General features: G+C 40.9%; 1 protein-coding gene across 1 annotated transcript in view; it reads right to left on the bottom strand.

The window, feature by feature from the left end:
- The window catches only part of LOC306947880 (leucine zipper protein 2-like), a gene marked incomplete at both ends in the record, with an annotated part of 143086 nt that overhangs the window by 43119 nt on the left and 76914 nt on the right, over positions 1-23053 (bottom strand). The window lies entirely within an intron of this gene.

The raw sequence follows: 23053 nt of genomic DNA, 5'->3' as shown, positions 1-23053 counted from the left end.
TAGAGAACTACTAATAAGTAATATATTAAAACTACTATTTGTACTACATTTGAAGATGAAAGGTTTGGGTTTTTTTTTTCCACTCCTTGTAGCCTGTATTTTCAATTGCATGACTCTAAATGCTTGCTACAGTTTTCATCTAAGATTATTTCCTGTTCACCCTTAAAACTAAAATCATTTGTACAGTGACGCTAGTCTGGATTTCTATGAACAAAGACAATTCGGAGTAATATCCATTCCTGCTTTTGTCAGGTGGTCACCAATCTCTAATCACCTCCATGTACACATACACACAAAGGTAATACATCTGCAAATCAATTCCTTCCAGCAAAAGGAAGTTTATGGTTGTTATAACGCTGTTATTTCTCTACTTCTTAGAAGTTTTGCTTCACCATTCCTTAATTCTTTTTTTTCTTCATCTGAAATAAATGAAATTTGATGACATTTTAGACTTACTAAATTGTGCATCTAAATCTTAATATTCTGACAGTTTGCAAATATGCACTTCCACAAACCTGTGCGACCTGCCGTAGGGAACCTGCTTTGGCAGGGGGGTTGGACTCGATGATCTCTGGAGGTCCCTTCCAACCCCTACAATTCTGTGATTCTGTGAAACCACCACCAAAAACACAATAAAAAGCCCAACTTTTTAGAAAAAAAGATCCTGAATGAATACTATTTATAAAGCTATGGTATAGCGACAAATACTGGAGAATGGGTGCATACAGTCTTTTCTGTGTATTTCTTAAGTAGTGAAATGAAAAAAAGCTCCCTCAATCTCTCATCACTCAGAGCCTATTCTCCTGTTACAATGAATCAATGTACTGGGCCAAGTAATTTTTTTTTTAATTCATTGTGTTTTCTGCTTTTAAGCTCCAAGAGAGCAGGGTCATTTAATTTCCTATTTTCTGAGTAAAGAAAAGTTCACGGTGAGAAAATGATACAGAGAAATATATACTGGACTGACATAATTTTCAATTACGCCTTTCCAGTCATTTCAAGAGGACTTTCCTTATGGGAAAGAAAAGGCCAATTTATGGAACAGCTTGGCTTGGATGGGACCTCAAAGATCATCCAGTTCCAACCGCCTCTGCAATGGGCAGGATTGCCAGTGTCTACATCAGGCTGCCCAGGAACCCATCAGATGTTCTAATTAAAAACACAGCAGCACACCGAACATGGAATCCCATTTTACAGAATGTCTATCTGAAATGAGGGTAACTGCCTATGTCAGGCAGTATTATCTACAGCAGAACCCTGACAACTCTCTGATACCTCCTTTTGGTAAAGTTGGCTGAATGTCCCAGAGATACTCTGCGGGATATCAGGTTGATATTTGTGAACAGAAGGGTGAAAAGCAGCTAAAACTGTTGACAGCTCTATAAAGATGACAAAAATGAAAATTCTGACCACAAAAGTAATCTAAATACATTTCTGACTTTCAAAGATCCAGGCTCTCTCTCACTGCAAGAGTGAAGGGTCACAATGGTCATATTCAGCCATACAGCCTCCCTTTTCCTGCTGTACCAGTAGCAGGAGGTGAAATGCTGCATTAAGCACATCTTAGATCCTTGCATGTTTCCACCTCAGAACTGTCAACACCTGTCTTAAAACATAAGTGACATAGATATGAAAGGAGAAGGGTAAGAGATGAATAAGGAATGCATGTACTGTGCCCTCAGTGGAGTCATATCACTCAAGTTTGCTTTAATATTAATAGGCTCTGTCTCGTAAATTCTCAGAAGCAGTGCCTTGAGTCTTGTTGTTACAGAACTTTTAGCCAAAATATTAATTTTTTAAAGGTAGCAGTCGCAAGTAGAATCTAAAAATATTAAAGGCATGCATCTATTGTTTTAGGGATGTTACCACAGTATCTTTCAGTCTTATCTTTCAGAAACAGATAATCCTGAGGCAGTTCTACTGAATTGATTCACAAATTAAACACCATTTCCATCATTCTGTACAGGAGCCTAGATAATATACACTAATTAAATAACTTCTTGCCTCTGTCCTGATACAGCCTATCCTCACTTAAAGGATACAAAGTGGTTTTCACAAGATCAAGTCCAACCCCAACCCAACCTCACTATGTCCACTAACCATGACCCTCAGTGCCATCTCTCTGGGGTTCTTCAACACTTCCAGGGACACTGACTATCATTCCCATGGGGAAACCTTGTCCAACTCTCCACATTCTTGTACCTTTAAAACAGAGGTGCAATCATCCACCAGATGCATCAGGTGCAGCACAAGCAGAAACTAAGCTTCCAGTTGGCTTCCAGTTATGAGATCTCTCTAGCTTCAAGCGGCCAGATTGCATTAGTAGAGTAATGGTGCTCCCTGTAAGCAGTGTGGAGTTGATGAGTAAACAGGCTCACTTTATAATGAAAATGTAGGCATAGGACAGTTTGCATAGATTAAGGTATTTTTACGCCACTGGGAAAGAACTCTAGTCAAAGCTCCATTAATCACTAAACACTTCCTAAAATTCATTCAGTGAGATGCGAAATAGTCCATAGTAGGATCTGGTTCAGAGGATGGGAGTGATATTTTGAGAGTCATTAACGCTATTCCTGCATGAATCATCATGTGAAAATAAGTCTTTACACGAGGATCATGTCTCTTTGCAAAGGAGGAGGAAAGAATTACATTCAATTTAAACTGAACAGCTTAACTTCATCAGTGTTTGGAAGCAAATAGCATATATCTATAAAATAAACATTTTCATTAAAAAAAAAAAAAAAAAAGAAAAAAAACAATTTCAGTGAAATTTTTACTTCAGGATATTAAAGATTATTATGACAAGTGCAAGGAAGAACCCAAAGTTGTATGGTGAAATCACACAAAGCAACAGATTTCTGAATGACATAAGAAAGGACAACTCCCCAGACAATTCAGTTATCCATGCGCACAATATGCTGTTCTACGCTCATTCTCTCATTTAGTTCCAAACCGGCTCCGTAACAAAGATTCCTTCCACTAAATCTAATAACAGAGCTCAGAACATGCATTTCACCTCTTGACCAAGGCCAGTACCTGCAATACAAGACTAAGGAGTTATTGCTTCCTCAGACCTTGCTTTCAAAGGCTTGATCTTGAAACTTTCAATGTCTTCTTTTTCTTAGTGAAATCTTTGCAAGAAAATCAGTTTCAACTGTCAATAAACTATGACAAAAATGGACTTAACCACCTTGTTTGATAAAATGATATTCTCAAAAAGTATTTGGCTATGTTTTCTGCAGCTTAAGGAAGTGCACTCTCTATATATTAGCAAGGTATTTCTAGGACTGGAAAAATGCCTTAAGAGAAACAGACTTCCTATTTCCTAGATATATGATAATTGTTATTTTGTCGGATAGAACACAGGTGTAAAGGGCTTAATAGCAATTATTTTTATATATACTTCATTAACACATTCATGCAAAAATAAAATAACATCTGCACTGTAAAAAGGAGATAGCTCCCGCCCCAGCATGGGACTGAACTAAGATATTCAGAGCACTGTACATTAGGAATGTTTATATTCTATTCCTACTTGAGATTATCATTATGTAAAACATTCTGCTGGGTGTGATAACTGATATGTAGAATTGCATCAGAGTTGCACTTTCTCTAGATTCCATGTAGAATTGCATCAGAGTTGCACTTTCTCTAGATTCCTTGGTGATTCAGAGCTAAGAGGGAAAACACTACATACTGATGGAGTAGAAAAAATTAAGAAGAATTATACATTTGAAGCAGTATCACAAATGCATCTTTTTAGGACCAAAATCCCAAATCAAAATGAAAATAAACCTATCCTGATCTATTAACAACTAGAAAATCAGACTCTGCCAGATATTCTGTTCTTTTGGAAATGCATCAGTATATGACTATTCTTTAGTCTTTTTCTCTTTGTATTCCTTTCCTGATGTAGATACAAACACTCCCACCCCACTTTCTCATTTGTCCCTTCTGAACAGCTTGTAGTCATTGATAGCTACACTCCAGTTGTGGGAATCATCCCACCAGATTTCAATGATGGCAACTATATCACTGTTTTCTAGTAGCAATGTAGCGTCCAGTGCCCCCTGTTTATTTCCCAAGCTGTGTAGAATTTGTCTAGTGTGTCTGTGTAGAATTTGGTGTAGAGGCACTTCAGCTGGGGAGCTGGTCTTGTCATTTCCTTAAAGAATGACTCCTTAATTACAGTTAAAGATCTCCCTTGAATTTCACCAGCAGTCACTGCCTCATCATCATAGTTTTGTATGTGCTGCAGTGCTGTCAGCACCTTTCAAGGTCCTTCAAGGCCCCGATAGCATCCTGTCCCTCTAAACTACTATGCCTTCACAGAATTACAGAATCAGATAAACACTAAGATTGGAAAAGAACTTCAAGATCATCCAGTCCAACCATCACCAATAACTCTCACTAAACCATATCTCTCAACACAAACACCTCCATGGTCGATGACTCCACCACCTCCCTGGACAGCCCATTCCAGTGCCTGTCCACTTTCAGAAAAGCAGCATTTCCTAACCTCCAACTAAATCTCCCCTGGCGCAGCTTGAAGTCATTCCCTCTAGTTCTATTACTAGTTACACGAGAGAAGAGGCCGACCCCCAGCTCACTACAACCTCCCTTCAGGTAGTCATAGAGAGCAATAAGGTCTCTCCTGAGCCTCCTCTTCTCCAGACTGAACAATCCCAGCTCCTTCAGCTGCTCCTCATAAGGCATGTGCTCCAGGCCCCTCACCAGCTTTGCTGCCTTTTTTTGAACCCACTCCAGGGCCTCAAGGTCTTTCTTGCATTGAGGAGCCCAAAACTAAACACAGTACTCAAACTGCAGCCTCACCAGAGCTGAGTACAGGGGGACAATCCAGTTTCTGCTAGCAACGCTGTTTCTGATGCAAGCCATGATGCCATTGGCCTTCTTGGCCACCCGGGCACACTGCTGGCTCACGTTCAGTTGAGCACCAATCAATACCCCCAGATCCATTTCCTTTACACAATCTTCCAGCCACTCTGTCCCAGCCTTGGAGCATTGCCTGGGGTTGTTGGGGCTAAAGTGCAGGACCCAGCCTTTGGCCCTGTTGAACCTCGACACCTTATCATGGGAAGGCTCACTGTCTCCAATACCCCACTTCAGAACTAGTTTAAAACCCTCCCAATGAGCCCTGCTAGCACTTCTCCAGACCCTTAGACCCTCCTCCCCCTTTGAGAAAGGCAAACCCCATCTGATGTCCACACACCCAGTACCACATAGGCCATTTGGTAGTCAAGAAAAGTTCTGGGAACGGTATGATATGAAGCCAAGTATTTAAAGATGTGATCCTTTGTTTCCATGTCCTTACCCAGCACAATAGACAGAGAAGAAAAGATGATCTGTGCATTTATTTCCTTTAGCCATCTCCCCAAGGCCCTAAAGTCCCTTTTGATCCATACATAGCTGCTTCATCTCTCCCTAGATGGAAAAGCAGTACGGGATTGTGGTTTAACAGCTGTAACAGGCTAGATAGTTTCCTGGTGACATCTCTCACCTGAGCCCCAAGAAGACAGCATCTCTAAGATGGTCTGTTCATATTGGGTGTTCAGTTCCCTGTAGGGAGGAATTGCCTACAACAAATACCCATCTCTTCTTCTTCAATGATGTAGTCTTAATGTTGGGGGAAGGCTTTTTGTGGTTTGGTTTCATTAATTTGTCTAGAATGAGTGCTGACTATCCACATCAAGTAAACAACAACAGGGTGTTTGGAGAAAAAGCCATGCATAATACAAAATAAAGCTATGATCAAAAGGTGTGGGGCAATAATTGGTTTGTCTGGTGATTTAAGAACACTGCGTACCAGGTTCATCATGCCATTCATGTTACTGGAAATGCCAACAATTCATGAAAACAAAGTAGATACTCACTTTTAAGCTGTCCATAATTATAAATTCTAATTATCAGCCATATTCCTCAGACCAAGTTCGTTTGGCCACAAGCACTGTTTTACTTAAGTGATCTGGCTGTCACATTTTGGAGTTCTAAAACTGGCAGCAGAATCATGATGTAGATTTAAGTAAGGAAAGGGTAAAGGAAGGCACAAAGCAATCAGCAGTGTGAATGAGACCAGTGAAGAGGAACTGCCAACTGAGCCATTTCCATCCAAGCTGCAGCACACACATCCATCTCAGAGCTAACTCTAGTATTTCAGCTTTATCAGGTTAGAAAATCAGGAAAGACTTGTATATTTTAGGGAGCCTTATGCAAAGCTCAGCTGATCAAATTTAATCTAATTTAATCTAATTAACCACATACTTCACTAAGTTCTGCTGGGCTGAATCATCCCTGATGAGGCCTGAAAGCAGAAGAGCTTGTAAAGCTGCAGACTGGATTAGTGGCTTGTTAATAGTATTTGTTCGAAGCCATTGTTTGTAGCTGGTATTTGTAACAAAATGAAGCCCACTTCCTGAGATTCAAAATAAATTAAGGAAAAAAAAGAACAATAACAGAAGCTAAGCATTTACACTTATCCATTCATCAGTCACGAAATCAACGCATTTATATACTTTAAAACCTTTGTTTGATTTATACAGAATAAAAGGCTTAAGCTTTATATGAGACGTGCTTCTCAATCTCAACTACCTACCAAACAGTAAGTCACTTTCCTTTAAGCAAATCATCTTGAATTCTCTCCAGAAATATGGTCCTGCACACAAAGTTGCAAAGACCAACACTACTTCCTATTACAGCATGGAGCAGGCTGTCACATCTGCAAGTAAGAGTTACAGTGTGAAAAACACTGTTTCAAAGCCAACTGAACAAAACAAAATGTATGTAATCAAACTTGCACAAAAATACCAACTAGTCTAAGAAATACATGCTGTAAACCACCACTAGCAATAACAGAATACAGCTCCAGAAGTCAAGGTAAAATTAAGTTTTCATTTTGTTCCTTTTAATAATTGCAGAACCATTTTTAATTCTATTTAAAAGGCCAGAATGACTAAAAGGAAATAAAGTACTTTCCAGAGAAAACAAATGTGGGACATTTAATGATTATAAATGATTAATTTCAAGTTAGAGTAATTTTTACATCACTTATTGAGCTTAAACCATAAAAATTAGGTATTATTTTATAACACATGATGCATGAAAACCTTAGCACACCAGGCACTACTGAACTGGTGTTTTTTCACACAACAAACATTGTGCAGAGAATATAAGGAGGAGGCAGTGCCACTCAAATACTGCAAACTGCACATACACATTTGGCTCTTTCAAATGTAAATAAGCTGGAGATTTTCCCAAATGATAAAAACAGGAGTTGGCAACAGTCATTGGGAATTTGCATCAAGAGAGAATGATGTACAATGCTTTTTTACCTGAGCAAACATCTGCATGTTTAGGGTTTCAAACTAGATCTGCTTTTCTAATTGCAATGGCAGAAAGCTCAAGAAACTCTACTTTTCCTTTTGCAGCTACAGAAAAACAGGCACCCTCCCAGCCCAGAAAAGATGTAACTAGCTATGGTCAGAAGAGCCAATTCAATGAGCTAATTCTAATGTGTTGTCAAAATTATGCTTAAAGGAGCAGCATGAAGCCTAAAAATAAGTAAATAAAAGGAGGAAAGGCTGTAGAGAATACCAAGGAGGTATACTTAACAAATAGGGGGACTTTGCAGAAGCAGCTTATGAAAAGATTTGAATTGCTGCTTATACTCAGCAGTTCTGGATTTGACTGGTCCGTTCCCAAATCACTTCATTTGATTTTTTATTTTTTTTTTTTTTGGCTAAAAATGACATGCCTGTCACATCAAACTTATGTGCCAAATTTTATCATCTTGTGAAATTAAACTGACAGCGCTCTAAAAGCGCACACAAAAAAAAAAGGATTTTGCAAGTTACCTCCCCATCAGTACCTTAGTGAATGCCCATCCTGCTTCAATATGACAGATTGAATCACAGAATGATTAGGTTTGGAGAAGACCACTAAGAACATCAAGTCCAACCCAACCCACCTGTACTATGCGCACTAACTACAACCCTCAGTGCCACATCTCCATGGTTCTGGAACACCCCCAGGGATCGCCACCGCTACCTCAGTGATGTCCTATACTGACATCACTATAGGATGGAAGAGCGTGTTACAGTTTTTACCCCAGGATGATCAGCAGTCAGTGAACTGGTAGAGGATATGGATTTCATTCCTAGATGTTAGTATTTCCTTTATCTTCTTAAGCCCAGTTTTTGCAAATAATGGAGAATGTGAGGCTCCAAATCCACACATCTTTCCTCCTAAGACTCAATGTTCAGTACCATAAAACTCAAAATTTAAATGCAAAGAGCTTAGCATTGGCCAAAACAAACACATTAAGGCTCACAACTGTAATGCACAAATGTGAATATTTTTTAAAAGCACCAATTGGGAAATCGGAAAAAAACCCTGCTCAAATATATTCTTCTTTCTGACTCTATAATGCAGAGAAACTGAGATATCTCCAACATAGCAAGCACTGGATTTAATGCAGACAATACAGAGGAATTACCTTGGAAAGGTAATCAGGTTCATCTTCATCTGTGTCTACCAAACAACAACATTAAATGACTATACAGGTTGGCTGATGAACCATAATAATCAGACAGGCTTTTTTTGTTTTGTTTTTGTTTTTTTTTTTTGTTGTTGTTTTTTTAGTTTAGTTTTGTTTGGTTTTTTTTAAGAAATCTACACAAGCCTTACATGAGCTAAAGTATTTATTTGATAGAAAACAAAATACTACTTAGACATCCTAACTCATAAAGGAATACCAAGATGAAGGAAGACATGGTCTTACAGAATAATATTAGCATCACATACTTGATTTAAATACTTCCGACTTTGCTTAACAGGCATTTGAACATCTGTTACTTTTTGCACAGTATAAATAAAAACCTAGATTATTTTAAAACACTAATCCAATAATTACTGGCTGTTGCTTAAAATATTTTCAAAATATTTTATGAAAACTGGAATTGAGTTCTGCAGAACTGAAGATACATTGCATAGGAAATCCTATAGGTAAATGATAAATGGGCACAATTATTATAATGGATACAGTAAATCCATTTTGTAGCAGTTTAATGAAAACTATTTTAAGACTATACTTATAAATAAGCTTAAGATTAACACTTAAATGACATCTAAATAAAATCAATGAAATGCATTTATTATGCTTAAAACTACTGCCAAATCATATAGTGGCTTAGGTTGGAAGAGATCTCAACGATCATCAGGTTACAACTCCTCTGCTGCAGGCAAAGTTGCCCATCACTAGATCAAGTACTAGATCATCTTGCCCAGGGCCCCACTAAACATGGCTTTAGACACCCCCAGGGCATCCACAACCTCTCTAGGCAGCCTGTTCCAGGACCTCATCACCCTCTGAGTGAAAAACTTCCCACTGACATCAAATTTAAATCTTTCCTCCTTTAGTTTAAAACCATTCTCCTTTATCCTGTCAACCTTAATCAAGCTGTGGTGTAATAGACAGAAATTCCTTTGGTTTGCAGGGAGAATCACAAAACCAAAGAGTTGCACAGATTGGAAGGAACCTCAAGAGATCACGGAGTCCAAACCCCCTGCTGAATCAGGTACCCTACAATAGGTTGCACAGGTAAGCATTCAGACAGATCTTGAATATCTCAAAGAAGGAGACTCCACAACATCTCTGGGCAACCTGTTCCAGTGCTATGTCACCTTTACTGTAAAGAAGTTCTGCATGTTTGTATAGAACTCCCCATACTCAAGTTTTAGGCCATTACTCCTTATCACTGCAAACCACCAAGAAGAGCCTGGCCTTGTCCATTTGCCTCCCACCTCCCTTTAGATAAACCTTTATAAATATTTATCAGATCCCCAGGTCTAGGGTTTAGTGCTTGCATTTTCTTTATAATCGTGCTGTTGAATATAGATGAGCTTATTTACTGAGTGTGAGGGAGCAGAAAGTGATTTTGAAAAACAATTTCTGCTATTCAGAGGCTTAAATTAAACTGGACTGCTCTTGTTTTGCAGCTTTTAATCTTAATCAAAATCAAGTTTGGTTGGAAAATTTCAACTTGTTACTGTGAGGTATTTTTAAACTATGGTTTGATAGCTTGTGACATGATCAAGATTACAGACCTCTCCTGAGACTCGTTACACTCCGGTCTTAATTTGATCAAATGAAATGCAATATTTGGGCTGATAATTCCAATTATATAGAGATATTCAAGTGTACAATCAATGAATATACAGATGATATAATATATTCAAGAGCTTGCCTTATGTAATTAATATACTAGAGCAGGAAAGGACACTTACCCTATTCTGGGCTCACGTAGGAAACTCTGGTAGTCAGCTCTTAAACGGGTCTAGGAGAGGTGCAGCCAAGCACCTTCACCTGTGCTCCCGTGGCTGACTCACTGTTCACCTCAGGTGATCAATCAGAGGTTCACTCTGTGATTCAGCAGTTCCCATACACTCCACCCCTTCACAGCGTGAACCAATGATTAGGTTGACTAAAGGATAAGCTTTTTCTAATACAGAGATCCAATATACTGCACTGCTTATACAATTTCATTGCGACGCATGTTGGTAAAATTCAAGATAAGTGACAATAGGTGAACGTTGATATTCTTTTATGGGCCAGTGCTTGATGATGTTACTGGAGGCATACAGTCGTGAGGTGCAGGTCTGTCCTATGTTCCATCAGTCCCATGCAGACCATCACTGCGTGTTGCACATGATTCAGTGTTACTGACAGTAACACTGGAACGCTTTGATGACATTTTGTTCCTTCCAGTGATCCTGAATGCTCAAAGACTCACAGGGAGAAATACAGATGTTTCAGAGGTACTAAGAGGGGAAGTTCTGCTCTCCAAGGCAAGATACAGGCTGTATTTCTATCCTGGGTCAACACTTCTGCTTGTACTGGGGCACGTCCTGGCCGCCTGTACCACACCTTCTGGCTGGATGTCTGTGGCTGCATAATAATATCCGGCACCAGAGTAAGGTGTCCTGATCTGCAACAGGGACATGATGGGGGTCCCTTTAGCAATAAAGATCGGAGTGTTGACCACAATATCAGTAGGCCATGTACCTATTACTGGAGGGACTACTGAACCTCCAACAATCCCAACAATCTCCCCCAAGGTGCAAGTAGGCCACACCACTTGGATCCTACTTGCACCTTCCAAGGCCATTTTATTCTACGGGAGCCTGGATCTAAATTCTCAGGGGCAGGAGCAGAATATTATTTTCACTACCAATCTGGGGTCTTACCTAATGATCAGTGTCTGTAATTTGGATCCCAAGCGGGGTGGCCCATGTTGTATGAAACATTCTCAGGGCACTGGGTCTGCCATCTCAGGGTCTTTCAATCAGGTCCCACAAGGTTTCATACAGTCTTTTCATCCACCCCTGCAGGGACTGGGAGTCTGTCTTCAGGGCAGACTTAAGAATGCCGTTAATAACGTTCAATGAGGCCTGCCCCCGTTGGATTATATGGCAGGTGGAATTGCCATTCAATGTTATTTTCTTCTGCCCAGTGCTGTATCGTTGCACCAGTAGAATGAGTTCGTTGGTTGCTCTCGATAGCTTCAGGTGTCCCGTAGGCAGACATCAGTTTAGTGAGTGCCTTGATGGTATAAGCCTGGTTTGCTTTTGGTACTGGATAGGCCTGCAGTGTTGATGCAGGTCAGGGCGTATCTTGACCCCTCAAAATGAGGAAGGGGCCCACAGTGTAATCGACCTGCCATCACTGGAGAGGATTGTGTCCTCTAACAAAACGGGCTGTTGTTTCGGGCAACGATCTCAGTCTCATCTTGGAGCAAGCGTCACAATCCCAGCTTGCCTGGACGATGTCAGGTGGCTGTATGGGCAGCCCCTGTGCTTTAGCAGCTGCCCACATTGTCTTTTGTTCTGCGTGCCGTAGCTTCTGATGTAACCAATGGGTGATGTTCTCAGATGGTGAACTCTCACTCAATCCATCAAACTTGGCCCAGAGCATCAGCTTCATCATTTCCCAGTGACTGTAGGGGTTGATGATCAGAAATATGGTAGACATGTACAGACTCTGTGTTTGACTGTATTCCATATGTCTAACCACATGTCCTTGCCCGAGATCGGCCGGGCATGAATAGTCCATTCCTGGGTGGCCCACTGTACAATCCAAAGAGTGAGCCCCAGTACACAGCCCAACTATCTGTACAGATATTCAGGATACCACCACTGGGTTTCTTGGTTATAACCATCCACACGGCTCACAGTTCTGCCCATTGGCTGCTCTGAACATCCCCCTTGTCAAACCAGATTGTCTCACAGAATCACAGAATTGTAGGGGTTGCAAGAGACCTCTAGAGATTATCAAGTCCAACCCCCCTGCCAAAGCAGGTTCCCTACACCAGGTCGCACAGGTAGGCATCCAGGCGAGTCTTGAATGTCTCCAGAGAAGGAGACTCCACAACCCCCCTGGGCAGCCTGTTCCAGTGCTCCGTCACCCTCACCGTTAAGAAGTTCTTGCACACATTCGTGTGGAACTTCCTATGCTCCAGCTTATGTCCGTTTCCCCTTGTCCTGTCTCCACGTACCACTGAAAAGAGTCCGGCCTCACCACTATGGCCCCCACACCTCAGATATTTATAAACTTGGATTAGAGCCCCTCTCAGTCATCTTTTCTCAAGGCTAAATAGACCCAGTTCACTTAGCCTTTCTTCATAGGGAAGATGCTCTAGGCCCTTCACTATTTTTGTGTCCCTCCACTGGACTCTTTCCAAGAGGTCCCTGTCTTTTTCATACTAGGGAGCCCAGAACTGGACACAGTACTCCAGGTGAGGCATTACCAGGGCAGAGTAGAGGGGGAGGATCACCTCCCTCGACCTGCTGACCACGCTCTTTTTAATGCACCCCAGAATGCCATTGGCCTTTTTGGCTACAAGGGCACATTGCTGGCTCATGGCCAACCTGTCATCCACCAGGACGCCCAGGTCCCTCTCTGCAGAGCTCCTCTTCAGCAGCTCCCAACCTGTACCGGTGCATGCAATTATTCCTCCCTAGATGCAAGACTCTACACTTGCTTTTGTCGAACCTCATCCGGTTTCTTACTGCCCAGCTCTCCAGCCTGTCTAGGTCTCGTTGAATGGCAGCACAGCCTTCAGGCATGTCAGCCAATCCTCCCGACTTCGTATCATCAGCAAACTTGCTGAGGGTGGCTGCTATCCCCTCATCAAGATCACTGATGAAGATATTGAACAAGACCGAACCCAGCACAGACTTCTGGGGGACACCACTGGTTACAGGTCTCTAGCCAGACTCTGCACCACCAATGACGACCCTCTGTGCTCTGCCAGTCAGCCAGTTCTCAACCCACCTCACTGTCCACTCGTCTATCCCACACTTCCTCAGCTTTGTTATAAGGATGTTGTGGGACACAGAATCAAATGCCTTTCTAAAATCAAGGTAGACTACATCTACCACTCTTCCCCCATCCACCCAGCATGTGACAACATCATAGAAGGCCACCAGGTTGGTTGAGCACGACCTCTCCTTGGTGAACCCGTACTGACTACTCCTGATAACCTCCTTTTCTTTCAGTTGTCTGGAGATGACATCCAGCACAAGCTGTTTCATCACCTTTTCAGGGACAGAGGTGAGGCTGACAGGCCTATAATTACCCGGGTCTTCCTTTTTGCCCTTTTTGAAGACTGGAGTGACACTGGCTATCCTCCAGTCTTCAAGGACCTCCCCCATTATCCAAGACCTCTCAAAGATGATGGAGAGCAGTTCAGCAATGACCTCCGCCAGCTCCCTCAGCACAAAAGGATGCACCCCATCAGGTCCCATGGATTTGTGGACCCTAGTACTGCCTAGGCGCTCACGGACCACCTCTTTCCTGACTAAAAGGAAGTCTCCCATTCCCCGGACCCTCTCACTAACCTCCAGGCTATGGTAAACCTGAGGGAGAGCCTTTTCACTGAAGACAGAAGTAAAGAAGGCATTCAGTATCTCTGCTTTCTCAGCATCCCCCGTTACCAGAACAACCCCTTCACTTAGTAAGGGGCCCTCTATAGTTTTCCTTTTGCTGTTAACATACTTAAAAAAGCCTTTTTTATTATCCTTTATCACTTTAGCCAGATTCAATTCCAGGCGGGCTTTAGCCTTCCTCATTGCATTCTGCAGGCCCTGACTACATTCCTATATTCTTCCCAAGTGGTCAGACCCTTTTTCCACATTTCATGAACTTTCTTTCCTTTGAGCTTGTGCATAAGATCCTTGCTCATCCACACAGGTCTCTTGCCACCTTTTCCCAATTTCTTGCTCACAGGGATGCACTGATCCTGAGCTTAGAAGAAGACCTGTTTAAATGCTGACCAGCTCTCAGGGGCCTCCTTACCTTCTAACACCCAAGCCCACGGGATAGCTCTAAGTAGGTCCCAGAAGAGATCAAAGTTGGCTCTCCTGAAGTCCAAGGTAGCAATCCTACTTTTTGCTTTGCTTCTTCCACTCAGGATCTTGAACTCCACCATCTCATGATCCCAACCCAAGCTGCCCCCAACCTTTACTTCCTTGACAAGTCCTTCCTTGGTGAGAATAAGGTTCAGTAACGCCCCTCCCTGCGTTGGTTCCTCCACCACCTGCATCAGAAAGTTGTCTTCAAGGCACTGCAAGAATCATCTGGACTGTGCGTGCCTGGCCATGTTGGTCATCCAGTAAATATGTGGATAATTGAAGTCCCCCATAAGCACCAGTGCCTGAGAACGTGACACTACATCCAGTTGCTTATGGAGGGCCTCATCAACCTCCTCATCCTGATCAGGGGGTCTGCAGTACACACCTGTGTCTCAGTGGAAGGATGGTATGCTATTGCTCTCCTCTTGCTCAGGTTGCACTTGCTGGACCCATCTGTTTACCAGGTGTATTTAGGGAGAGGATATTTTCCCTCCTGAACAGGACTCTTCTCTGGTGGAGTGACCAGTGTTCCTTTTGGTGCACCACTGTGATACATCACCAGGCCTAGCATCTACTGAAATTCTTCTTTCAAGGATGATGAAGGCAGACTAACCCCCAGTACAAAAAAGACAGGGAGCTGTTGGAGAGGGTCCAGAGGAGGGCCACAAAGATGATCAGGGGACTGGAACACCTTCCCTGTGAAGACATGCTGAGGGAGCTGTGGTTGTTCAGCCTGGAGAAAAGAAGGCTGCAAGGAGACCTCATTGCAGCCTTCCAACACCTAAAGGGAGCTTACAAATAGGAGGGGAATCAACTCCTTGAAAGGGTTGATAACTGCAGGACAAGGGGAAATGGTTTGGAGGGAGGGGAGATCTAGGTTTGACATGAGGGGAAAATTCTTTACAGAGAGAGAGGGGAGATAATGGAACAGGCTTCCCAGAGAGGTTGCGGATGCCCCATCCCTGGAGGTGTTCAAGGCTGGATTAGATGGGGCCTGGGCAGTCTGGTCTGGTATTAAATGGGGAGGTTGGTAGCCCTGCATGTGGCAGGGGGATTGGAAATTCATGATCCTTGAGGTCCCTTCCAACCCTGGCCATTCTGTGATTCAGCTGAGGTAGGCAACCCATCATGCCACTGTTTGTGCTTGAGCCACCCCTGTCTTAGGAAGGTGAGTCAGATCTTTCACCCACCCTTGAATCGGCAGAAAGGTCTTAACTATGACTTCAGCCATTTGAGTTATCGACTCCACTGCCTGTAATACAGAATAGACAACCAATAACTGTTTTCCAATCATACTGTATCTTTGTTCTGCTCCATGCCAGACCTGAAACCAGAGACCAATGGGGGTCTGAACAGAACTCTGGCGCTGCCATAGGCCCCAACCAAAGCCATCTTGAGTAACGTGACCATCCAACTCAGCTGAGAGGGTAGGATCAAATATACCCAATGCCTGAGCTTGTTTAACTGCCAGTTTTGCCTGTTGGAAAGCGTCCTGTTCTGTTTTCCCCCAATCCCCAATAGCTGCCCCTTTTTGTGAGTCTGTACAGTGGTCTTAACAGCTGTGCTCGGTGAGGTATAAAGGAACGCCAGTAACCCAATATACTTAGAAACTCTTGCAGCTGCTTCAATGTTGTAGGGACTAGGAACACTTGAACCTTATCTATGACAGCACTGGGTAGTACTTTGGTCTTTCCTGACCAAACTACCCCCAGGAATTTTACAGACAAGCCCAGACCTTGCACCTTTTGAAGATTCATAGCCCATCCCCTCTGTTGCAAATAGTCAGTTTGTCTCCATCAAATTTGGTCAGATCTCCGTAGGTAATTGATGTTTCTGCTCCAGTATCAACAAGTGCCATAACTCTCAGGATGTTTTTCCAGGACCAGAATATTGTCAACTTTACATAGGGCCTCCAGTCCCTTCTGGAGGCCCTAGAGGGACTAACATCCCTCATCACGCCATGAACTGAGCCAAAGTCAAGTCTTTTGCTTCAGGTGGCTCAAGCATTGTAGCCCAAGACACCTAAGGGGGCTTCCTTTTTCTATTGGAAACAGTGAAATCCTCTAAGTTCCACATCGTCATTGGTACTCTTTCTATAACTCTTACCCTTGATTTCTTAGGGTAATTTTGCAATTTCTGATTGTTCTTCATCTGTTTCCACAGCTGAAGGAGGATGTGATTGGGCTGGCAGTTGATTTTTGCAAATTGGACCCCAGCCCAAATGAGATCATTAAACATTTGTTTTTGCAAGACCCTTACAGGCCTTGACTGAGGATTCTGCACAGGTGGCCTCTTGGTTTTGAACTACTGGAAGCACCTCTGCTTCTTCTACTACTCAAATGTTGTGCCTATTGCACAGACGCTCTTTCTCCCCCAGATCAGCTGCTAACTGGGCAGCCTGTTGAATCACAGCCTCCGAGGCCACCAGGGTGTTTAATACTGAAACTAAGGTCCTATATAGGTGAGAAGGGGCCTGTTGTAAGATTAAATCTCGCATACCTGCCGAAAACTTCACCATATCTGGGCTATCAAATGAGTCCTCCTATATCGCTTCTCTTATGCCCAGTTCACAAATACAATTTTGGAGGTCCTCAATGGAGGACCATAATCCTGTGTTTAATGGAGTATCTGATTTGTTCAGCCAAACCATTCGGCATGCTGCCATTAGCCAGTCTATTATTGAATGGTTCTCATTGTTATACTGAACAGCAACATACAGTCTCTGCCTTAGGGCATGATGTACCATCATGATGGCCAATTCTGATACTTCTGGCCCATTAACCATGACGCCTTCCGCTTGTGAATCCCATAATCTAAGTAACCATGTGGGTACACTCTCTTTCAGCCTCTGCCGAAATCGCTGCAATATATCCATTACTTCTCTTGCTGTATATGGCCTAACCATTATGTGTATATGTTTGGGCAGGAGGCCATTGGTCAGGGGGCACCCCTACTTACCTATCTTGTACTTTCTTTGTCTTTCGGGTTATAATAGGATGGAGTTCCAAGGAATCTACCAGAAGTGGAACCTCTAGATCTGACTTAGAGTTTTTGTTTTCCTGTTCAACCAGGTCCGTTACTTCAGAGGTGCGGTTATTATCTACTGAAATACTGCAGACCTAATCTATCAGGGAATGTAAAGTTGATCTTTTCCCTGTTAATACATTAAGTTCCTGTTCCAGTTATTCAATACAATCCTTTAATAGCTGATTTTCACTTTCTAAGGCGTCAGCTCTTACCTCAGCTTGATTTAAGGCATTTAACAGTGGCCATGCCACTGTGGAGGCAGCTAACTGCCTTTCTTTTGTAGTTAGGATGTCTCTATCTAATCCTTGAAAGTATTCCATCATGCAGAATGGGGAAGTATTTCCCATAGTACACAGGGCATCCCATTTCTCAACTATAGTTGCTAATTGGTAATAAGGAGAAACCAGAAACCCTGGGATCTGTCCAGGGATCATTTTACCTAAGGGGGTGACGTTCTCCCTTCTGACCCATTTATAGAAATTCCACAAAAAGGACATGATATAAAAGTATATTTGGCCTTTCTGGCTTGCCAAGTGTACAATCAATGAATATACAGATGTTATAGTATAGCAGAGAGCTTGGCTATGTAGTTATTACACCAAAGCAGAGAACAGAAAAGATAGGGATGCTTACCCATATTCTGGGCTTGCTTAGGAAACTTCAGTGGAGTGGATCTCCAGAAGAGATCCTCTCCTACTGGCAGTCAGCTCTTAAATGGGTCTAGGAGAGGTGGAGCCAGGCTCCACCCCTTCCAGCAGCACAGGTGAATTGCTTTCACCTGTGCTCCCATGGCTGACTCACTGCTTACTTCAAATGATCAGAGTGCTAAATCATGGTTCAGGCCATGGTTTAGCAGTTTCCATACACAGGATGATTGTATTCCAGGTGCTACATAACTTTATCAAGCAACATTCTAAATAAATAACCCACGTGTATGTTAATGCCATACATACACTTCAAAATTCTTATGCTCTTCAGCATTCTGTGGTGTTTTCACAGACAAAAAAATTGTCTGGTATTAAATTTATCAAGTAACATTTTGTATTTTTTTTTTTTTTTTAAATGATATATAGCATTGCTGCTCCCTTTTCAGTGATCTTCCCACAAAGTGATTTTAACATCACTGCACTAAAAGCCAACTTTTCCACTCATCTGCAAAACATGAGTAAATTAGATCAGAACATTTCTTTTCCTGCTCTGCAAAATTTGCGCTAGCTTCAGGGAAAGTTTAACATAGATAAAATTTCATCCACACTTAAAGTTCTCTGGAGTTTGGCTGCAAACTGCCTTGCTTTTGAGATTTCCAACACAGGGAAGCAGTGATCTGGATAACACCAAGATTCACAAAATTCTCTTCACAAGTTCAAGAGCCAAAAGATTTTAACCAGGATTCAGTGCTGCCCACATTGCCTGTTGAAGCTGCAATGGATATCATTGAGAGCTGTCTGTGCAAAGGACAGAATACAGCTGTTTTAAATTCTGTTAATCAAGATACTCTCTAATACTTCATGCATTGCTGCCTTCCTGAAATAAGTGAAATAATTTTGCTAATTCGTTAATGCCAAATATACCAGTCATACATGCTGAACAATGAGATGAAATGGAACATCAGACTAACCCAGCATCTCCAAGACCCGAAGGGCCTAAACAATGTGATCTTTAGAAAAGCTTATTTTAACCGCTATCATGTTATGCAGTATCAATAAGCAGGAGCTCTAATTGCTGATACTCATGTCCTACAAAAAGAAATGAAGGCACAGATGGGAAATGACTCTCTTCTCTGCAGATATATTGAGAGAAATGACAAACGAAAAAGATTAAACTTCAGGGATAAAAATTCTGTTACACAGTCTTGATGCTAAACAAGTACAACAAAAAGAATGCAAACATTTCAGAATTTCAGAGTTAATGAAGGAGGATAACAGAAATGAGAGCACTTGGAAAACTGAGTAAAGACATCAGAAGGACTCCAGAAGGTTACAAAAAGAACACTGCTATGACTTTCAGTGCTACAGCTAATTTAAAAGACAACATAAAAACAATATGGGACAAACTCCAAACAGGCAGCCAAGGCATCGTGACTAAGCACAGGATGAAAAGAGAGCCCTAATAGGTGCATATCTCATTTTCTCATCTGCATATTGATGAAAGGTATTTTACCTCAATTACACTCAAACGTTTTTAAATTCATGGCTGTGAATCAGATTCATATAATCAAAGAATGGCTCAGGTTGGAAAGGACCTCAAGGATTATCAAGCTCAGACCCCTCTGCCACAGGCAAGGCCACCAACCTTCATATCTAATACTAGACCAAGCTGTCCAGTGTCCCATCCAACCTGGCCTTCAGTAGGAAGGATTTCTTAAATCCTGAGCACAGACTTAAAGAATGAAATATGAAATACGACTGTCTCTGGGAAAGAGAGGTCCAGACTTAGCAGATCTATTATTACTCTTTAATTGATGTTAAAATTCTGATTATTATTCACCAGCTACTGAAAAAAAAGCATCCTACACGTTTGGGTCTAAAGACCAGAAAACAGAACTTTCAGAAATCAAAGCTTGGCCTACTATATGTATTACATGCATACAATATAGTTACAGCTACTACATTATATCACTACAAATAGCTCAGTAAGAGTGAGTGAGACATAAGAGCCACTTCCACTTTATTTATGTTTTCCTTGACAGTGCTGATGTCTCTGTTTCTTGTAGATGTTTTTTTCTGAATTGGAGAACCAGTGCAATATGGAAAGAGGAAACTAGGCTTAACTCACCTTTCATCTGCATGGGAACAGACTTTTATACTTAGAAAATTCACAAGTTAAGAGTTAAATTTATCTACAGATTATTAAGAGAGAAGAATTACAATTCCTCCTTTACAGAATGGTGTCAAGACTCAAAGCCTTAAAGTTTTATTTCTACTTTACTACAGGAGTTCATTTTTTTCCTTCACCATAATTCAATGCAATTCAATTGAATTCACCCTACAGGGCATAAAATTCCCAACAGACCAGGTGGGACTTCAAACTGCCTTGACTTCACCTTTTATTAGTGCAGCTAAGCACAGAAAGATTACAGAAAATTCTGCTTAAGGATGATTTACTCGACACTAAAGCTATAACCACAATTTATACATGAATACAACAAAAGTATTGTTTACAACGTAGTTATTCAAAACTTCTTCTTAGGAGAAAGAACACATTACTGGAAGCCACAGCCAAATTCATTTTCAACTACTGGTTTACTTTGTATTGACTGTACTACTTTGTCCTGTATGTAATTCATGTTCTATCACAGCTTAAACAGCCAAGAAATACACTGCCTGATATGAACCACTGTACCAACTTAATAAATACATCAATTGTCGTAAATAGTATACATAACTAGTGTAATAGTATACATTAGTATACTACTAATAGTATACATAACAGATTAGTATAGTTTAATATAGGCGTACAGATATAATTTGAACTTGTCCACAGATAATACAATAAACTGTAGTTGTATCTTCTCCAATCACATGTAGTAAAGTAGTTAAAATATATATGTGTTTAATAACATCATTTTTAAATAAAGTCTAACATGAGGCACCTATAGCATTCATGTGATATAGCCAAAGAGCATTTTGCTACCTCTCCATATAGCTAATTATACCATTTATTAATTTTAGGGAAAAATACGCTAACTCACTTATCTCAAGGAAATTACATGCACATCTGCTGGAAGTCTTACAGGTTGCTTCTGGTATTGGAGGAAGAGACCTCTAACAAAGAAGAATTTATACACAGTCACTATGCACTTCATATAGCACTTTTTTTCCCTCCACATCAGGGATTATTTTTGTTGTTTTAGTTGGCAAATTTTGCTGTTAAAGCTTTGAATAGCCTGAAAATTGCCTTTTCTGTACACTGTCCTCTCCTCATATGCTATACCACAGCTGCAACGTTCAGCTGGAAAGCTGTTATCTATTCCTATCTCTGAGTTGCCAAGCTGAATGGCAGTCAGGCATATGCTGAAAGGACAGAACTAAATGGGGAATTATTTTTACAGTCACAAGAGAGTCTGAGATTGCTGCATTCAATACTTGTCAATACAAACAGAGGGTAAGTGTAGTATTTGAAAAAAAAAAAAAAAAAAAAAGGCAACAGTAGTTGTGGAAGGAATTCCATTTACATTGCACCTCTATCCATTTGTATGAATACAGAACTTTCAGAATTATATAGAAACACTATCTATTAAATTTACACCATATCTACTTAAAAACAGATTTACTAAAAACATTCAGTGATTGGAAGCAGGCAAAGATAAACAGTGTATCGTCAAAAATCACTCCATTATTTTTGTTAATTTTATTATCAAAGTATGAGGTCCTTATTGCAAACTCCAATAACTACTGAAATTCTGGGAAAGCTTAACAGACATTTAAGGATTAGCTATTCAGTAGGTGTAACTCCTTTCCCTCACACTAGCTGATGCACAGAAGGATGATGAAGTGCTCTCAAATCAAATTTCTCCCAAGCCACATTTAGTTGCCTAAATAATGATAAGAATGGTGGAGCTTTTGATTTCCAGGCCACCCTAGGGCCGTATTTCTTTAATCACAAGTACTGCTCTGTACTTCCTCCTAAAATATATGCAAAATAAACAGTGCCTAAAATCTGTTCTTACCTCTTTCTTACCTCTGGAGCATCTTGTAGGATGACAATACAAAAATAAAAACATTTCAGGTAATTTGATTAAATTTAAAAAAGCAAAAAACAGATGAATTGCATCGGAGTCAGTGATCTCTTTCTGACCTCCACAATTCTGTGATTCTGTCTTTGCTACCGAACTCCTAAAAAAGCTAATCCTTTTACTTTTTTTTTTTTCCTCCATTTTTCCATTCCATAACTTGAAACATTCGTAGAAAGTGTTGAAAGGTTTTGTAGTTCCATTTAGAGCATCTAGACATTAATTGTTTCCATAGAAAAGAAAGTTCCTTTTCTCTTTCCTCAAGTGAAACTTTTTGATTTATTTATTGAAGTCCTTTTTAATGCTATAAACTAAAAGCAGATGAGTAATACAAATTGGACTCAGTTCTTTTTGAATAATCCTAGGAACATCTGTACACTGGTCAAATCATACACAAGAAGAATATAAAGACAGGAGAGAAAACACAGGTGAGCTAGAATGGAAAAGACATCAATTGAAGGCTTTAGAAACCCATTTGCCTGGTGTATTTTCCTTCCCATCTAAATCAAGACTTTCAGTTTAATCATTACTTTACCTCCAAGTTCAATTTTCAGTGTTATTTCTTTTTCTTTTTGAGAAGCACTAACCACACAAATGCCCCAAATAACATTAATACAGAAACTGCTCGGTCAGTGACTCACAACACATTTATTCATCCTCTCTATTCTGTAATCAAAGTACTTCCCTGAAAACAGAGAATCACAATGTGGCAGGATAGAGAGGTATAGACAAAAAGTACTCCTCAAGCATTTATGATCTTATGAATACCAACTTACCTACATACCTTTCCTGAGCGTTTATCCATTCTCCAAGCATTTTACAAGCTATTTAAGAAAAATCATGACCTTCTTGTAGCATAGTACCTAGAGA

Source organism: Tetrao urogallus, assembly GCF_951394365.1.
Source record: "Tetrao urogallus genome assembly, chromosome: 6".
Taxonomy (NCBI): Eukaryota; Metazoa; Chordata; class Aves; order Galliformes; family Phasianidae; genus Tetrao; species Tetrao urogallus.
Note: the sequence above shows the minus strand (reverse complement) of the source record. Positions and strands in the feature narration are given on the sequence as shown.